The following is a 15,258-nucleotide window of genomic DNA, read 5'->3' as shown; positions in this document are numbered from 1 at the left end:
GCACAACATCACATGGATAAATGAGCTCTGTATTGCCCTGCAATTTCACATTTGGTGTATTTCCAAAAAGCTGTGAAAATACACCTATCTCCGTCATGTCCTGTAAAATATAATTATTTGTTTATTTCCATCATTCAGGCAAATACACATATCTTTGTCCGCTCTAGGAGCTTCAAAGTGCAGACTCCTGAGCTCTGTCATGTCCTGCAAAATATAATTCTACCGACCGACAAGCACCGGCACGTTGACCTGGGGAGGAGGCCCTCCGATGGCGGGTCGCGTTTGCCATTCGATCAGTGCGGTCAGAGGAGAAGAACCCGCAGTTTGGAGGATCCGACCGCCAGAGCACTGGCACGAGGCCGGGCCGGTGGAGGCCCTCCGATGGCGGGTTGTGTTTGCCATTTGATCAGTGAGGTGAGAGGATCGCAGCAAAAATGGACAAAATCCGTTAATGTACGGTCGAGTTGGGGGGGGGGGGAACGGCTGGACAAAGGCCGTTGGGGGAAACCCAGGACCGGGCAGTGCCCCCGGTAGAAGGAACCGGGTGAAACGGGCCAAAACAGAAATAAAAAGAAAAAGAACCAGACAAAAGGGGTGAAAATGTAAAAAGGTATCCGAAAATAGTGCATCATAATGTGGGTAGAGTCCCCTGACAACTCCCCTCACATTCCTCCAGAGTCACAAAAAGTCTGAGTTAACTTTTTGGAGAACCATGAAAACGGGCCAAAAGTATCCGAAAATAGTGCATCATAGAGTACAGTCCCCTGACAACTCCCCTCACATTCCTCCAGTGTCACAAAAAGTCTGAGTTAACTATTTGGAGAACCATGAAAACGGGCCAAAGTATCCAAAAATAGTGCATCATAATGCGTGTAGAGTCCCCTGACAACTCCCCTCACATTCCTCCAGAGTCACAAAAAGTCTGAGTTAACTTTTTGGAGAACCATGAAAACGGGCCAAAAGTATCCAAAAATAATGCATCATAATGCGTGTAGAGTCCCCTGACAACTCCCCTCACATTCCTCCAGAGTCACAAAAAGTCTGAGTTAACTTTTTGGAGAACCATGAAAACGGGCCAAAAGTATCCAAAAATAGTGCATCATAATGTAGGTAGAGTCCCCTGACAACTCCCCTCATATTCCTCCAGAGTCACAAAAAGTCTGAGTTAACTTTTTGGAGAACCATGAAAACGGGCCAAAAGTATCCGAAAAAAGTGCATCATAAGGCGGGTAGAGTCCCCTGACAACACTCCTTACATTCCTCCAGAGTCAGAAAAAGTCTAAGTTAACTTTTGGAAGAACCAGAGGAAAGGGGTGAAAATGGATAAATTGTTTCTGAAAATAGTGTCTCTTAAGGTGTATAGAGTCCCCTGACAACTCTCCTTACATTCCTCAAGAGTCAGAAAAACTCTAAGTTATCTTTTGGGAGAACCAGAGGAAAGGGGTGAAAATGGAGAAATTGTATCCCAAAATAGTGTCTCATAATTCCCTGACAACTCCCCTTGCATTCCTTCAGAGACCAGTTCAAAAACTTAAAGTTTGGTAAGAACCATACTGGGGGGTCTCCAGGCAACAATTGTATTCGAGCCAAAGCACTCATGTAGCGGACACATTCCTCCATGATGTGAAACGGCAACACACTCTCACTCCCTAAGCGTCCAATAGCGACGTTTGGTCAGTGTCCGTGGCGTCCAATTGTGACGCTCCTAGGCTCCTTCAGCGTCATAAAGAGACGCAAATAGCTTTCAACTGATTGCAATGTATTCCCATCTGCGTCGGGATTTGACGCTCATGGAAGCACGGCATTCGTTTATGTCGGCTGCCCTTAAAGGTAATGTGAGCGTCCATTCCCAGGAGTAAAGGATGGCAGAAGACACTACACTACCCAGAATCCCCAGCTATCGTTTGGACTACACCATGTGCTCTTGACAAACCCCGTGATAGTCCTCAAGCTCTGTGATTGGAGAGTGTGCTCCTAGGGTTAAGCCGATTCTCGAACAGCACTTGAAATGGGATGGAACCACGCAGACTGTCCCAAACTGGATTTGAACAGGTCCACCGCGTCCCCAGAACTACACATGCTGGCTATTCTGTTTCGCAACATGTTCTCTATGGCACGTCTCTACTGGGAGTTGTAGTTTTAAAAGACGTTTTCGTATTTCCCATAATAAGAAGTTGCCAGTATTAAACTGTGTACATCCCTGGAGGTTTAGGGGAAAGGAAACACTCACATTTAAAACATATAATTAATAAATGGGTGAAAATTGCTTGTGCCCATTATGGGCAGTATTACTATATATACCCACATGCCAGCTAAGGTCAGAAGAGCTTTATTTAACAGCTGGTCTTATGTGTGTGACCCCTGTGATAACATTACATTACATTAATTGATAAGCCTGAAACATGCACTTGTCAAGGTTCAGAGGCACATTGTGCAAATATGGCAGTAGCCATCGGTCAGCTTAAGATAAGATATACTTTATTGATCCCAAGTTGGAACATTTGCGTTACATCAGCATGTCTAACAGTTAAATATGCAGTTGTGTTTATTTGAAAATCATTTAGTATAATCACATAAATTCTGTGTTTTATATTCAACAATTCTGTGTTCTTTATTTATTGATTGTTCAATACCTGACAAGGCCGGAGATGAAATATCTACATACATCTATAAGAGTATAATACATTATGTATAATATCAGTTAAAATAAGTGCTTCAACATAGTTAACATTGCTGGAGGTATGCACACATATTGATAGATGTCTTGTAATGCACTATTGAGGAACCTGCAACCCAAGTTTTTCATTCAGTGCAGAACTACACCACAGTTGTGTAGGCCTATATGATATGTCAATAAACCTTAGAAAATCTTGAAATCTTGAAAGGGATGTGCAAAATAGTCATTACATACAGTCTTTAATTAACAATTAGTAGAGAATAACGAGTAATGAATATACTTTATAGGGATCGTATTAATATTTAATAATAAAAATATTGAAATTCAATAACATGCTTTAACCACCAGGTGTCCCTTTATATCAACTGTGCACCTTTATGGTGTAAATACAGCCTATCTACCAATTGGATCAAATATAAAAGTGAGCCGAATTAGTGTTGATACTGCAAGGAGACGCATTGTGTGAAAAGAAATGTAAGATGTTGTTTAATGGCTGATATATTTATGATCCACGTCACGTTTTCAGTTCCTCATGTTTGTCTTCTCATCAGGGCTATAAATACAGAACTACGGCAGATATGTAATATGTAATGCAGCCGAACCGTGTATTACAATGCCGTTATGTGATGACTTTCAAAGAGAAAAGCAAGCACACTCGGAATAAGGTATTATTATTATTTCGGTCTGTTTCCGGAATTTGTTAATGACGGTGTGCTGTGAGATTTGAGACTGGAATTGCACAGGGGGGGAATAACGTAGGCTATCTTTAGATGCGGATTTTGTTAAACTAATATGTTTAGGCTGTGGACCAACACTATACATTGACGGGGAAGGGGGTAGCAATAAAGATAACACCATTAAACAGTTACACAACATAACAGAAATAATATCGATAGCAGCGTCCCTAGCAACCACCTTGGTAACAATGAAACGTCGCGATTTCCTGAAGTAATCTTCGTAATAACTAGCAAACTAAAGATCATGTACATCCACTGCACACATAATCTGAAATAACAACTCATATTTCTCGCATCAAATGACATCAAAACGCATTTTAATGGCCAAACTAACTTTAAAATAGGCCTTTTACAACTAGAATAAAACGAAGTTCGGCCATGTTTTCTTTTTCTGCAGGGAGACATTTGAAGATCACGTGACATAGACGCCAGCCATCGGAATGAATGGTGGAAAAAACGGGGTTTGTCAAACAGAGCACATGGTGTAGGCCAAACGATAGCTGGGGATTCTGGGTAGTGTAGTGTCTTCTGCCATCCTTTACTCAGAAAACATATTTGTTTCTCCGAATCGAAGGGGAAAAATACAAAAGCATTGTACACAATTTAAACCAATCAATGTTGTGTAATTAACAAGGATAATCTGGTGTTTTTTAGTCGATGAGTAGTGCAGATATCACTGTAAAATCAATCGACAGTAAGAGGAGTACTTACTTCCGGGTGTACAATTCTCCGTTATCCAATGGGAATGGATGCTCACATTGCCTTTAAGGGCAGCCGGCATAAACGAATGCCGTGCTTCCATGAGCGTCAAATCCCGACGCAGATGGGAATACATTGCAATCAGTTGAAAGCTATTTGCGTCCCTTTATGACGCTGAAGGAGCCTAGGAGCGTCACAATTGGACGCCACGGACACTGACCAAACGTCGCTATTGGACGCTTAGGGAGTGAGAGTGTGTTGGAAACGGCCGTTTTTTTTCGGAGTCCTCTCAAAAACCGGGTTTCTGATTTCGTGCGGATGGTAGCTTGAAAAACATGAATGAATTGTTTTGACGGAGGAGGGGAGGTCTCGATTCCCCTCTCCGTTGTCAAATGCAACGGGGGAGTGGAAAACTGTCCAGGGCTTCGGCCCGAAGCGCCGAAGACTTGAGCTTTTTGGAGCCCCTCCTCTGTTGGCACTCTAGTTTTTTAAAGATTTTTTAAAACTTCATTTTTGATTATTTTAAGATATAATTGACCATTTTCTTTACTTTTTTCGGCTTTCCATTGATGGGGGCACATGGCAGGCCGCCTATGAGCTCCCAATATCTGCCTGTAACCTCCGGGAATTGTGGGCTAATCTCCATAAACTGACAAAGTCACCCATAAATGTCACTTTAATAGCCCAAAATATATAATACAAATACATTTAAATAGTAAAAGGTACAATTGTGCTCCTAATTACCCGTAATTTGATTTATATAGCCCCATGATAGTGAATACAAATCATTTTCAAGGAAAAAAGTTTTAAAACGCCTGATTTATATGTTTGTAATGCTGGCAGCAGGTTCACTGCTGTTAACAGGGTCTCACACTCAAAGACACCTAGGTAGAGCTCCATGGTGATGCACAAGGCTTTCATACCCAGCAATAAGTGTTTGAAAGCTGGGGAAAAGTGCTGTGAATACAGGGAGAGAGCAGCCAGAGAGAAGCGGGCTGTGAGAGCCACAGAGCACACCCAGAGATCTCATTGCAGCGCATGGCTCTTGCACCCAGACTGCACCAAGAGAAGATACTTTTTCACAGCACTTTGCAAGCCAGGAAACGAGATTGAATCCTGGGTATACATGTTTTAAATAGTCTGATACCTCCAGGGCACATCACCACATGTTACAAGCCAGGGAAGGTGCCTGAATCCTGTGTAAACATTGTTTAATTGTTTAAGTGTTTTTAAATGTGTGAAACAGTGTTTTGTCACTTTCAAAACTCTACCGTCATTGACCGAATAAATTGGGTCGATGTTGTATTCAATCTTGAACTAATGCTTGAACTAAATAACAATGAACCCTAACATCAGTCTCTGTACATCCACTTTGACTTATGTGACCAACACCCCAACATATTTGAGAGAATGACATGAATGATGCAATTCATGTAGTAGTCATCATGTCATGCTTCACACACAGAAGTTTCTGGGTTCAATCCCCAGAAGTACTGTATGTCTAATATTTATTTTGAGACTGTGAATGCAGCTTTTTAACTCCTGAACTATATTCAGAACCATGTTTATATTGCAATTAGTTAAATTACATGCTCACAGGGGTTCCATAGTGTAGTAGTCATCACGTCTGCTTTACATGCAGAAGGTCCTGTGTTCAATCCCCAGTGGAACCAGAGCTTTATCCTCACCTGCCTCACTGGTACTATTTTTATAGTAGTCATATATATTCTACTATGTCTTGAATATTTGATTAGCAATTTAAATGTCCACAGAGATTCCATATAGTAGTCATCAAGTCTGCTTTACACACAGAAGGTCCTGGGTTCAATCCCCAGTTGAACCAGAGCTTTATCCACACGTGACGTCACTGGTAGTATTTGTATAGTTTTTCATAAATATTCTACCATTTTTTGGATATTTGATTAGCAACTTAAATGTCACAGAGTTTCCATATAGTAGTCATCAAGTCTGCTTTACATGCAGAAGGTCTTGGGTTTAATCCCCAGTGGAACCAGAGCTTTATCCACACGTGACGTCACTGGTAGTATTTGTATAGTTTTTCATAAATATTCTACCATGTTTTGGATATTTGATTAGCAACTTAAATGTCACAGAGGTTCCATAGTGTAGTAGTCATCAAGTCTGCTTTACACGCAGAAGGTCCTGGGTTCAATCCCCAGTGGAACCAAAGCTTTATTGTTTTGGCTGCCATCATGAGTAGTATTTTATGCTAGTCATTTATATTTGATCATGTGTTAAAGGTATTACAGAGGTTTCATAGTGTAGTGGTTATCACGTCTGCTTTACACGCAGAAGGTCCTGGGTTCAATACCCAGTGGAACCAGACTTTGGTCTTATAGCATCCGGTCAATCGTCGAGACAATACGTGTGGGTTTGTATCCAAGAACCAGTGGAAATCGCAAGTATTTGTGCCTAATTAATCATTACCAATTGTAAATAGAGAAAATGTAAAAAATAAACATTGACTAGATTTAAAACAATGCTTGAACTAAATAACACTGAACCCTAACATCAGTCTCTGTACATCCACTGTGACTTATGTGACCAAAACACCAATATATTTGAGAGAATGACATGAATTATGCAATTCATGTAGTAGTCATCATATCATGCTTCACACACAGAAGGTTCTGGGTTCAATCCCCAGAAGTACTGTATGTCTAATATTTATTTTGAGACTGTGAATGCAGCTTTTTAACTACTGAACTATATTCAGAACCCTGTTTATATTGCAATTAGTTACATTTAATTTTCACAGAGGTTCCATAGTGTAGTAGTCATCAAGTCTGCTTTACACGCAGAAGGTCCTGGGTTGGATCCCCAGTGGAACCAATGCTTTATCCTCACCTGACCTCACTGGTACTATTTTTATAGTAGTCATATATATTTGACCATGTCTTGAATATTTGATTAGCAATTTAAATGTCACAGAGTTTCCATATAGTAGTCATTAAGTCTGCTGTACACGCAGAAGGTCCAGGGTTCAATCCCCAGTGGAACCAAAGCTTTATTGTATTGGCTGCCATCACTAGTAGTATTTTATGCTAGTCATTTATATTTGATCATGTATTAAAGGTTTGATTAGGAAACATATTATTACAGAGGTTCCATAGTGTAGTGGTTATCACGTCTGCTTTACACGCAGAAGGTCCTGGGTTAAATCCCCAGTGGAACCAGAGCTTTATCCACACGTGACGTCACTGGTAGTATTTGGATAGTAGTCATACATATTCATTCTACCATGTTTTTGATATTTGATTAGCAACTTAAATGTCACAGAGGTTCCATAGTGTAGTAGTCATCACGTCTGCTTTACACGCAGAAGGTCCTAGGTTCAATCCCAATTGGAACCAAAGCTTTATTGTATTGGCTGCCATCATTAGTAGTATCTTATGCTAGTAATTTATATTCCATCATGTGTTAAAGGTTTGATTAGGAAATGTATTATTACACCGGTTCTATAGTGTAGTGGTTATCATGTCTGCTTTACACGCAGAAGGTCCTGGGTTCAATCCCCAGTGGAACCAGACTTTGGTCTTATCGCATCCGGTCAATCGTCGAGTCAATAAGTGTTGGTTTGTTCCAAGAACCAGTGGAAATCACAAGTCTTTGTGCCTAATTAATCATTACCAACTGTAAATAGAGAAAATGTAAAAAATAAACATTGACAAGATTTAAAACAATGCTTGAACTAAATAACAATGAACCCTAACATCAGTCTCTGTACTTCCACTGTGAGTTATGTGACCAAAACACATTATGTGAGAGAATGACATGAATGATGCAATTCATGTAGTAGTCATTGTGTCATGCTTCACACACAGAAGGTTCTGGGTTAAATCCCCAGTGGAACCAGAGCTTTATCCACACGTGACGTCACTGGTAGTATTTGGATAGTAGTCATAAATATTCTACCATTTTTTTGATATTTGATTATCATCTTAAAAGTCACAGAGGTTCCATAGTGTAGTAGTCATCACGTCTGCTTTACACGCAGAAGGTCCTGGGTTCAATCCCAGTGGAACCAAAGCTTGATTGTATTGGCTGCCATCACTAGTAGTATTTTATGCTAGTCATTTATATGTAATCATGTGTTAAAGGTTTGATTAGGAAACGTATTATTACAGAGGTTCCATAGTGTAGTGGTTATCACGTCTGCTTTACACGCGAAGGTGAGCCGTGTATACCCATAGAAGACTTTCTATTGGCCAGAAGCCTCTTCAAAAGAACGCCGGTTCGAATCCCACCTGGCCCAAACAAAATTTCCCACATTCAGTTTCAAAATGTTGCTCATTTTACACAAACACTACATTTACCTTTTCAAATGTTTAAAGTTAAAGTTGAAACCGATATTTGGAGTTAGATGTGAAGAAGAAGCCTTCATCACAGTTGGCATAGGGGCATGGTAAAAGGCACACTGAGGGTAACACACATTTGATCAAATAAAACCCAAGTCATTGTTTGTTCAAACCTAATTTATTGGAAGTCTTTTTTGCAAGTAACCTGCTTACCCTCTCCTTCAAGGCTGTGAAGGCCAAACAGAGCCACAGAAAGAAGCAGCCTTAAGTAGAGGCTCAATCAGTGGGAACACCTGTGCGCAATGGAGCATACCATGTAGTGCATGGGCGCGGGTTGGCACTTTTCTGAGGGTAAGCCGCGTATACCCATAGAAGACTTTCTATTGGCCAGAAGCCTCTTCAAAAGAACGATGGTTCGAATCCCACCTGACCCAAACAAAATGTCCCACATTCAGTTTCAAAATGTTGCTCATTTTACACAAACACTACATTTTCCTTTTCAAACGTTTAAAGTTAAAGTTGAAACAGATATTTGGAGTTAGAAATGAATTATTCTTTGCTTGCTGCTTCTTATAATAGTTATTTTAATCTTAATATATAGCAATAATAACACAAATAATGATATCTTAATATTAGTGATAATAATGTTTTATATAATATCTTTGTATTTTTACTTATAATTAATATTTTAAAATGTTGATTGGATAGATGTTTACATTGAGCATATGAGTGTGTTTCATTGTTTCATTTTCTATCACTATTACTTCCTCTATCAAGTAAAGACAGCCACAGTGATGCATTCAAGATCATTTATTCAAAAACAGAAATATTAAAAATAGAACAACAAATATATAAAAAACACTGAAACCACAATACAGAGAGAACAATCAGATCCTGAAAAAAGGATTGAACCATATTATATTCTTTGTATTTTTGGACTATATGATATGTTGTATTGCACCTTAATATTTAATATATTATAATTTAGCAGAAGATAGTGTATTGTTTTGATATAGATTTATTTGATCTCACCACCATCCATTATCTGAAATGTTTTTCACCTCATGCTCTCGTATGGTTACTATTCTGCATTCTATTCTCATTTTAGTGATTTATACCCTCTTACTTGGTATTTGTTTAAATGTATTCTAGTGCAATAATTATATGTATTCTAGTGCAATTATTGTTCACTTATTTATTCTAGTATAGTATATAACATTCTAGTGCAACATTTAAATACATTACACGTTTAAGGCCCCAGCACTGACAAGGTTGGAGTGGAAGACCCATAGAAATCCTTGAAATGATTATTATTCTTTATTATGAATTGAGTTTTTTTGAATGAAAAATGAAAATACCCTGTTGTATTTACTTGTGAATCCCAATTATTTGAAATAGTAAAACATAATGTCTATATGTGTTGGAAACAGGTAAAGCAGAGAAACAGTATACATATATAGCAAGCACATCTTTCATTCAAAGGTGTGGCATGATATCTTAGAGGGTAAGAAGCGAGGTGTTCTAAGCCACTGCAATATTTAAAATGCCAAATCCTCGTATGACAGTCTAAAAAAAAGCATGCAAAAACGGAAAAACACTTCCCATCATTGCTGACATGTTAATTCCTTCAGTTAGTTGGAGAACAGAATAACACAAGCATCAGAACAGACCAGAACACGGCCAACATAACAAACTAGTTGAGAATAATAATGGCAGGGAAAATCTGTTGGAAACAGTTAACCCTCCACACTGCTGGAGTGTGCTGGAGTGTCTACACCTGTTGGTGTAGACACAGCCGGGGCTCTGGAGACTGCTGCTGGCGGCCCTATAAAGCACAGGTGACAATGAACACAGTGTTAACATGTACAGTACGTTTATATAATCACTGTATATCTAACTGGATCCACCTACTTGGTTCAGTGTAGAGTTTCGAAGGAGACAGATCCAACATCGCCCTCTCCAGCTCCTTGTCCTCCTCCATCACTAGGAGATTAAACAATAACATGTATTATGTCAATGTCATGTTCACCTTAAAGCAGTATTTGCATATTACTGTGAGCTGACCTGGAGTGCTGGATGTCAGAGTGGAGGTAGCTGATGCAATGCAGCCTTCAGCCGGTGGTGGACAGGACTCAGCCCTCTGCTGCTTGAGGATGTACTGCTGAAGGGTGCACATCTTGCTGTTAGTGATGCACTTCAGTCCTAAAACAAAGGCAGCATAACCATCAGCCCTGCTATCCCAGATCTGCTTCCAGGTGTCTTTGGCCCTGGCTCCAAAGCCGACAGTATGTTCCCCCTCTGACGCCACTGGTGGGGCAGGCTTCCTGGAGCTGTAGCACGTACTCCCCCATCACCTCGAGTCGGTCGGATACATCCCCTCCCCTCACATGCTCATGCTTCTGAGCGGCAGACTTGTCCTGAAGGGAAGGATTTTTTTTAATTATCATACCCTCCTCTGAAGGGTCCTGTCTCAGGTGGCCAGATGGACCCTTCCTGAAAGACACTCTCATCTTTCCTGGGAAGAATATGGTTTTCTTCATTATCTCCTGCACACAGAAAAACACAATGCAACATATATATTAAGAAGTGCACAAATCATCATACTGTTATATTAGCAGAGTTATTCATTTCATTCATTCACGTTAACCAGGATGCGTATAGGTAACACATTTATATTACATGATCAGACAGGCAGACAAACAAACAAACAAACAAACAAACAAACAGAGGGGCAGGTGGGCAGGAAGATTTATTATGTATTGGCCTGTCAATGTGAGTGAACTCACTTTATTTCATGTTTACATTAATTGGGATTTGTAATGCCTAGGTAACAACTTTTCTATTACATGAACAGACAGACTGAAAAGCAGATGGGTAAGATCTTTAGCCATAAAATAATAACAAAAGTATAATAGAAGATAGCAAAACAACAGTTTTAAGACTGAATACTGTAGTATTTACCCGATTAAAATGTACTGTAGTAAGTAGAGCTGCAGCAATGAAAAGAGTGAAATGATGCAGTATTTTGGATCAGTGTTAACAAGATACACCTGTACAACACATTTGACAGCTATGTTGCCATGTGTAATGAGTAATAAATCAGCTGCTGTTAAAGCTGACATTTACTGTAAATACATGACGATAGCGTTAGCTAACAAAAGTTACAGTACCTCAGCGCTAACAACACACAGTTAAAGACAAACTAACAACTAACAACTATTGCAAAAACAGTGTAACAATATCACAAGTGTTAATTCAGTCGTAGAAAAAAAAGCCCCACTTACGTTTGATAAGTTTAACGTGATGTTAGAACTAGAATTGTGTCGCTAATGTCGTCTCTCTATCTGTAAGATGCTGCTGCTGCTGCTGCTGCTGTTGCTCCGGTCCTGGGTTCAATCCCCAGTGGAACCAGAGCATTATCCTCACCTGACCTCACTGGTAATATTTTTATAGTAGTCACATATATTTGACCATGTCTTGAATATTTGATTAGCAATTTCAATGTCACAGAGTTTCCATATAGTAGTCATCAAGTCTGCTTTACACGCAGAAGTTCCTGGGTTCAATCCCCAGTGGAACCAGAGCTTTATCCACACGTGACGTCACTGGTAGTATTTGTATAGTTTTTCATAAATATTCTACCATGTTTTGGATATTTGATTAGCAACTTAAATGTCACAGAGGTTCCATAGTGTAGTAGTCATCACGTCTGCTTTACACGCAGAAGGTCCTGGGTTCAATCCCCAGTGGAACCAAAGCTTTATTGTATTGGCTGCCATCACTAGTAGTATTTTATGCTAGTCATTTATATTTGATCATGTGTTAAAGGTTTGATTAGGAAACGTATTATTACCGAGGTTCCATAGTGTAGTGGTTATCATGTCTGCTTTACACGCAGAAGGTCCTGGGTTCAATCCCCAGTGGAACCTGACTTATGTCTTGTTGTTCCATGGGTCTTATTTCAGGTCAAATGAATCAAGATTGCACCTTAAAAAATGGAAAACCTTTTTCATAACCTTACCCTGACCATGCATCAATGTAACCCACAAACTCTTACAATGGTTATTGAAAAAAAAACTTTGGTGATATCCAGATACATATACATTAACTTAAAAAGTCTACATGACAGAGGTTCCATAGTGTAGTGGTTATCACGTTTGCTTTACACGCAGAAGGTCCTGGGTTCAATCCCCAGTGGAACCAGACTTTGGTCTTATAGCATCCGGTCAATCGTCGAGTCAATAAGTGTGGGTTTGTTCCAAGAACCAGTGGAAATCACAAGTCTTTGTGCCTAATTAATCATTACCAATTGTAAATAGAGAAAATGTAAAAAATAAACATTGCCTAGATTTAAAACAATGCTTTAACTAAATAACAATGAACCCGCACATCAGTCTCTGTACATCTACTGTGACTTATGTGACCAAAACACCAACATATTTGAGGGAATGACATGAATGATGCAATTCATGTAGTAGTCATCATGTCATGCTTCACACACAGAAGGTTCTGGGTTCAATCCCCAGAAGTACTGTATGTCTAATATTTATTTTGAGACAATGAATGCAGCTTTTTAACTCCTGAACTATATTCAGAACCATGTTTATATTGCAATTAGTTAAATTACAATTTCACAGAGGTTCCATAGTGTAGTGGTCATCATGTCTGCTTTACACGCAGAAGGTCCTTGGTTCAATCCCCACTGGAACCAGAGTTTTATCCTCACCTGACCTCACTGGTACTATTTTTATAGTAGTAATATATATTTGACCATGTCTTGAATATTTGATTAGCAATTTAAATGTCACAGAGTTTCCATATAGTATTCATCAAGTCTGCTTTACACGCAGAAGGTCCTGGGTTCAATCCCCAGTGGAACCAGAGCTCTATCCACACGTGACATCACTGGTAGTATTTGTATAGTTTTTCATAAATATTCTACCATGTTTTGGATATTTGATTAGCAACTTAAATGTCACAGAGGTTCCATAGTGTAGTAGTCATCACATCTGCTTTACACGCAGAAGGTCCTGGGTTCAATCCCCAGTCGAACCAAAGCTTTATTGTATTGGCTGCCATCACTAGTAGTATTTTATGCTAGTCATTTATATTTGATCATGTGGGTTTGATTAGGAAACATATTATTACAGAGGTTCCATAGTGTAGTGGTTATCACGTCTGCTTTACACGCAGATGGTCCTGGGTTCAATCCCCAGTGGAACCTGACGCCTGTCTTGTTGTTCCCTGGGTCTTATTTCAGGTCAAATGAATCAAGATTGCGCCTTAAAAAATGGAAAATCATGTTCATAACCTTACCCTGACCTTGCATCAATGTAACCCACAAACTCTTACAATTTTTAGTAACAAATAAACTTTGGTGATATCCAGATACATATACATTAACTTAAAAAATCTACATTACATTACATTACATTGCATTTAGCTGACGCTTTTATCCAAAGCGACTTACAATGAGTACATTCGACAAGGAAGACACAACCTTGAGGAAAACAGAATCATATAAGAACATCAGGTTTCAAAGAGCCAATCGTTTCAAGTGCTGCTCAACTGGCTAAGCCAGTCCTTTATTAGTATATAAGTGCTCTGTTAGCAGTTCTTTGTTAGTCATTCTATCGCTCGAAGTGGAGTCGAAAGAGATGAGTTTTCAGTCTGCGCCGGAAGGTGTGTAAGCTTTCTGCGGTCCTGATTTCAATGGGGAGCTCATTCCACCATTTTGGAGCCAGGATAGCAAACCCACGTGTTTTTGCTGATGGGAACTTGGGTCCCCCTCGCAGCGAGGGTGCAGCGAGTCGTTTGGTTGATGCAGAGCGTAGTGCACGTGCTGGGGTGTATGGTTTAACCATGTCCTGGATGTAGGGAGGGCCAGATCCATTCGCAGCATGGTACGCAAGTACCAGTGTCTTGAAGTGGATTCTAGCAGTTACCGGAAGCCAGTGGAGGGAGCGGAGGAGCGGCGTGGTGTGGGAAAATGTTGGAAGGTTGAAGACCAGACGAGCCGCTGCATTCTGGATGAGCTGCAGAGGTCGGATGGCACATGCATCCGACAGTGACAGAGGTTCCATAGTGTAGTGGTTATCACGTCTGCTTTACACGCAGAAGGTCCTGGGTTCAATACCCAGTGGATCCAAAGCTTTATCCACACGTTACGTCACTGGTAGTATTTGTATAGTTTTTCATAAATATTCTACCATGTTTTGGATATTTGATTAGCAACTTAAATGTCACAGAGGTTCCATAGTGTAGTAGTCATCACATCTGCTTTACACGCAGAAGGTCCTGGGTTCAATCCCCAGTCGAACCAAAGCTTTATTGTATTTGCTGCCATCATTAGTAGTATTTTATGCTAGTCATTTATATTTGATCATGTGGGTTTGATTAGGAAACATATTATTACAGAGGTTCCATAGTGTAGTAGTCATCACGTCTGCTTTACACGCAGAAGGTCCTGGGTTCAATCCCCAATGGAACCTGACGCCTGTCTTGTTGTTCCCTGGGCCTTATTTCAGGTCAAATGAATCAAGATTGCGCCTTAAAAAATGGAAAATCATGTTCATAACCTTACCCTGACCTTGCATCAAAGTAACTCTTACAATTGTTAGTAACAAATACACTTTGGTGATATCCAGATACATATACATTAACTTAAAAAATCTACATGACAGAGGTTCCATAGTGTAGTGGTTATCACGTCTGCTTTACACGCAGAAGGTCCTGGGTTCAATCCCCAGTGGAACCAAAGCTTTATCCACACGTTACGTCACTGCTAGTATTTGTATAGTTTTTCATAAATATTCTACCATGTTTT

The 15,258-nt window shown here is 39.8% G+C and overlaps 11 non-coding genes across 11 annotated transcripts; all 11 read left to right on the top strand.

The window, feature by feature from the left end:
* The first annotated feature begins 6,228 nt into the window (after window positions 1–6,228).
* trnav-uac (transfer RNA valine (anticodon UAC)) lies at window positions 6,229–6,301 on the top strand. The gene has a single exon. It is a non-coding gene; the product is annotated as a tRNA-Val (tRNA).
* Window positions 6,302–6,384: 83 nt separating this feature from the next.
* On the top strand, window positions 6,385–6,457 carry trnav-uac (transfer RNA valine (anticodon UAC)). The gene has a single exon. It is a non-coding gene; the product is annotated as a tRNA-Val (tRNA).
* Window positions 6,458–7,237: 780 nt separating this feature from the next.
* On the top strand, window positions 7,238–7,310 carry trnav-uac (transfer RNA valine (anticodon UAC)). Its single transcript has one exon. It is a non-coding gene; the product is annotated as a tRNA-Val (tRNA).
* Window positions 7,311–7,588: 278 nt separating this feature from the next.
* trnav-uac (transfer RNA valine (anticodon UAC)) lies at window positions 7,589–7,661 on the top strand. The gene has a single exon. It is a non-coding gene; the product is annotated as a tRNA-Val (tRNA).
* Window positions 7,662–12,114: 4,453 nt separating this feature from the next.
* On the top strand, window positions 12,115–12,187 carry trnav-uac (transfer RNA valine (anticodon UAC)). The gene has a single exon. It is a non-coding gene; the product is annotated as a tRNA-Val (tRNA).
* A 101-nt stretch (window positions 12,188–12,288) lies between these two features.
* Window positions 12,289–12,361, top strand: trnav-uac (transfer RNA valine (anticodon UAC)). The gene has a single exon. It is a non-coding gene; the product is annotated as a tRNA-Val (tRNA).
* A 201-nt stretch (window positions 12,362–12,562) lies between these two features.
* trnav-uac (transfer RNA valine (anticodon UAC)) lies at window positions 12,563–12,635 on the top strand. The gene has a single exon. It is a non-coding gene; the product is annotated as a tRNA-Val (tRNA).
* A 948-nt stretch (window positions 12,636–13,583) lies between these two features.
* trnav-uac (transfer RNA valine (anticodon UAC)) lies at window positions 13,584–13,656 on the top strand. The gene has a single exon. It is a non-coding gene; the product is annotated as a tRNA-Val (tRNA).
* An 851-nt stretch (window positions 13,657–14,507) lies between these two features.
* trnav-uac (transfer RNA valine (anticodon UAC)) lies at window positions 14,508–14,580 on the top strand. Its single transcript has one exon. It is a non-coding gene; the product is annotated as a tRNA-Val (tRNA).
* Window positions 14,581–14,850: 270 nt separating this feature from the next.
* Window positions 14,851–14,923, top strand: trnav-uac (transfer RNA valine (anticodon UAC)). The gene has a single exon. It is a non-coding gene; the product is annotated as a tRNA-Val (tRNA).
* A 193-nt stretch (window positions 14,924–15,116) lies between these two features.
* trnav-uac (transfer RNA valine (anticodon UAC)) lies at window positions 15,117–15,189 on the top strand. The gene has a single exon. It is a non-coding gene; the product is annotated as a tRNA-Val (tRNA).
* The last annotated feature ends 69 nt before the right edge of the window (window positions 15,190–15,258 follow it).

This window comes from Pseudochaenichthys georgianus, unplaced genomic scaffold (assembly GCF_902827115.2).
Source record: "Pseudochaenichthys georgianus unplaced genomic scaffold, fPseGeo1.2 scaffold_167_arrow_ctg1, whole genome shotgun sequence".
NCBI classification, from domain to species: domain Eukaryota; kingdom Metazoa; phylum Chordata; class Actinopteri; order Perciformes; family Channichthyidae; genus Pseudochaenichthys; species Pseudochaenichthys georgianus.
The sequence above is the reverse complement of the archived record's forward strand: the minus strand, read 5'-3'. Positions and strand labels throughout refer to the sequence as shown.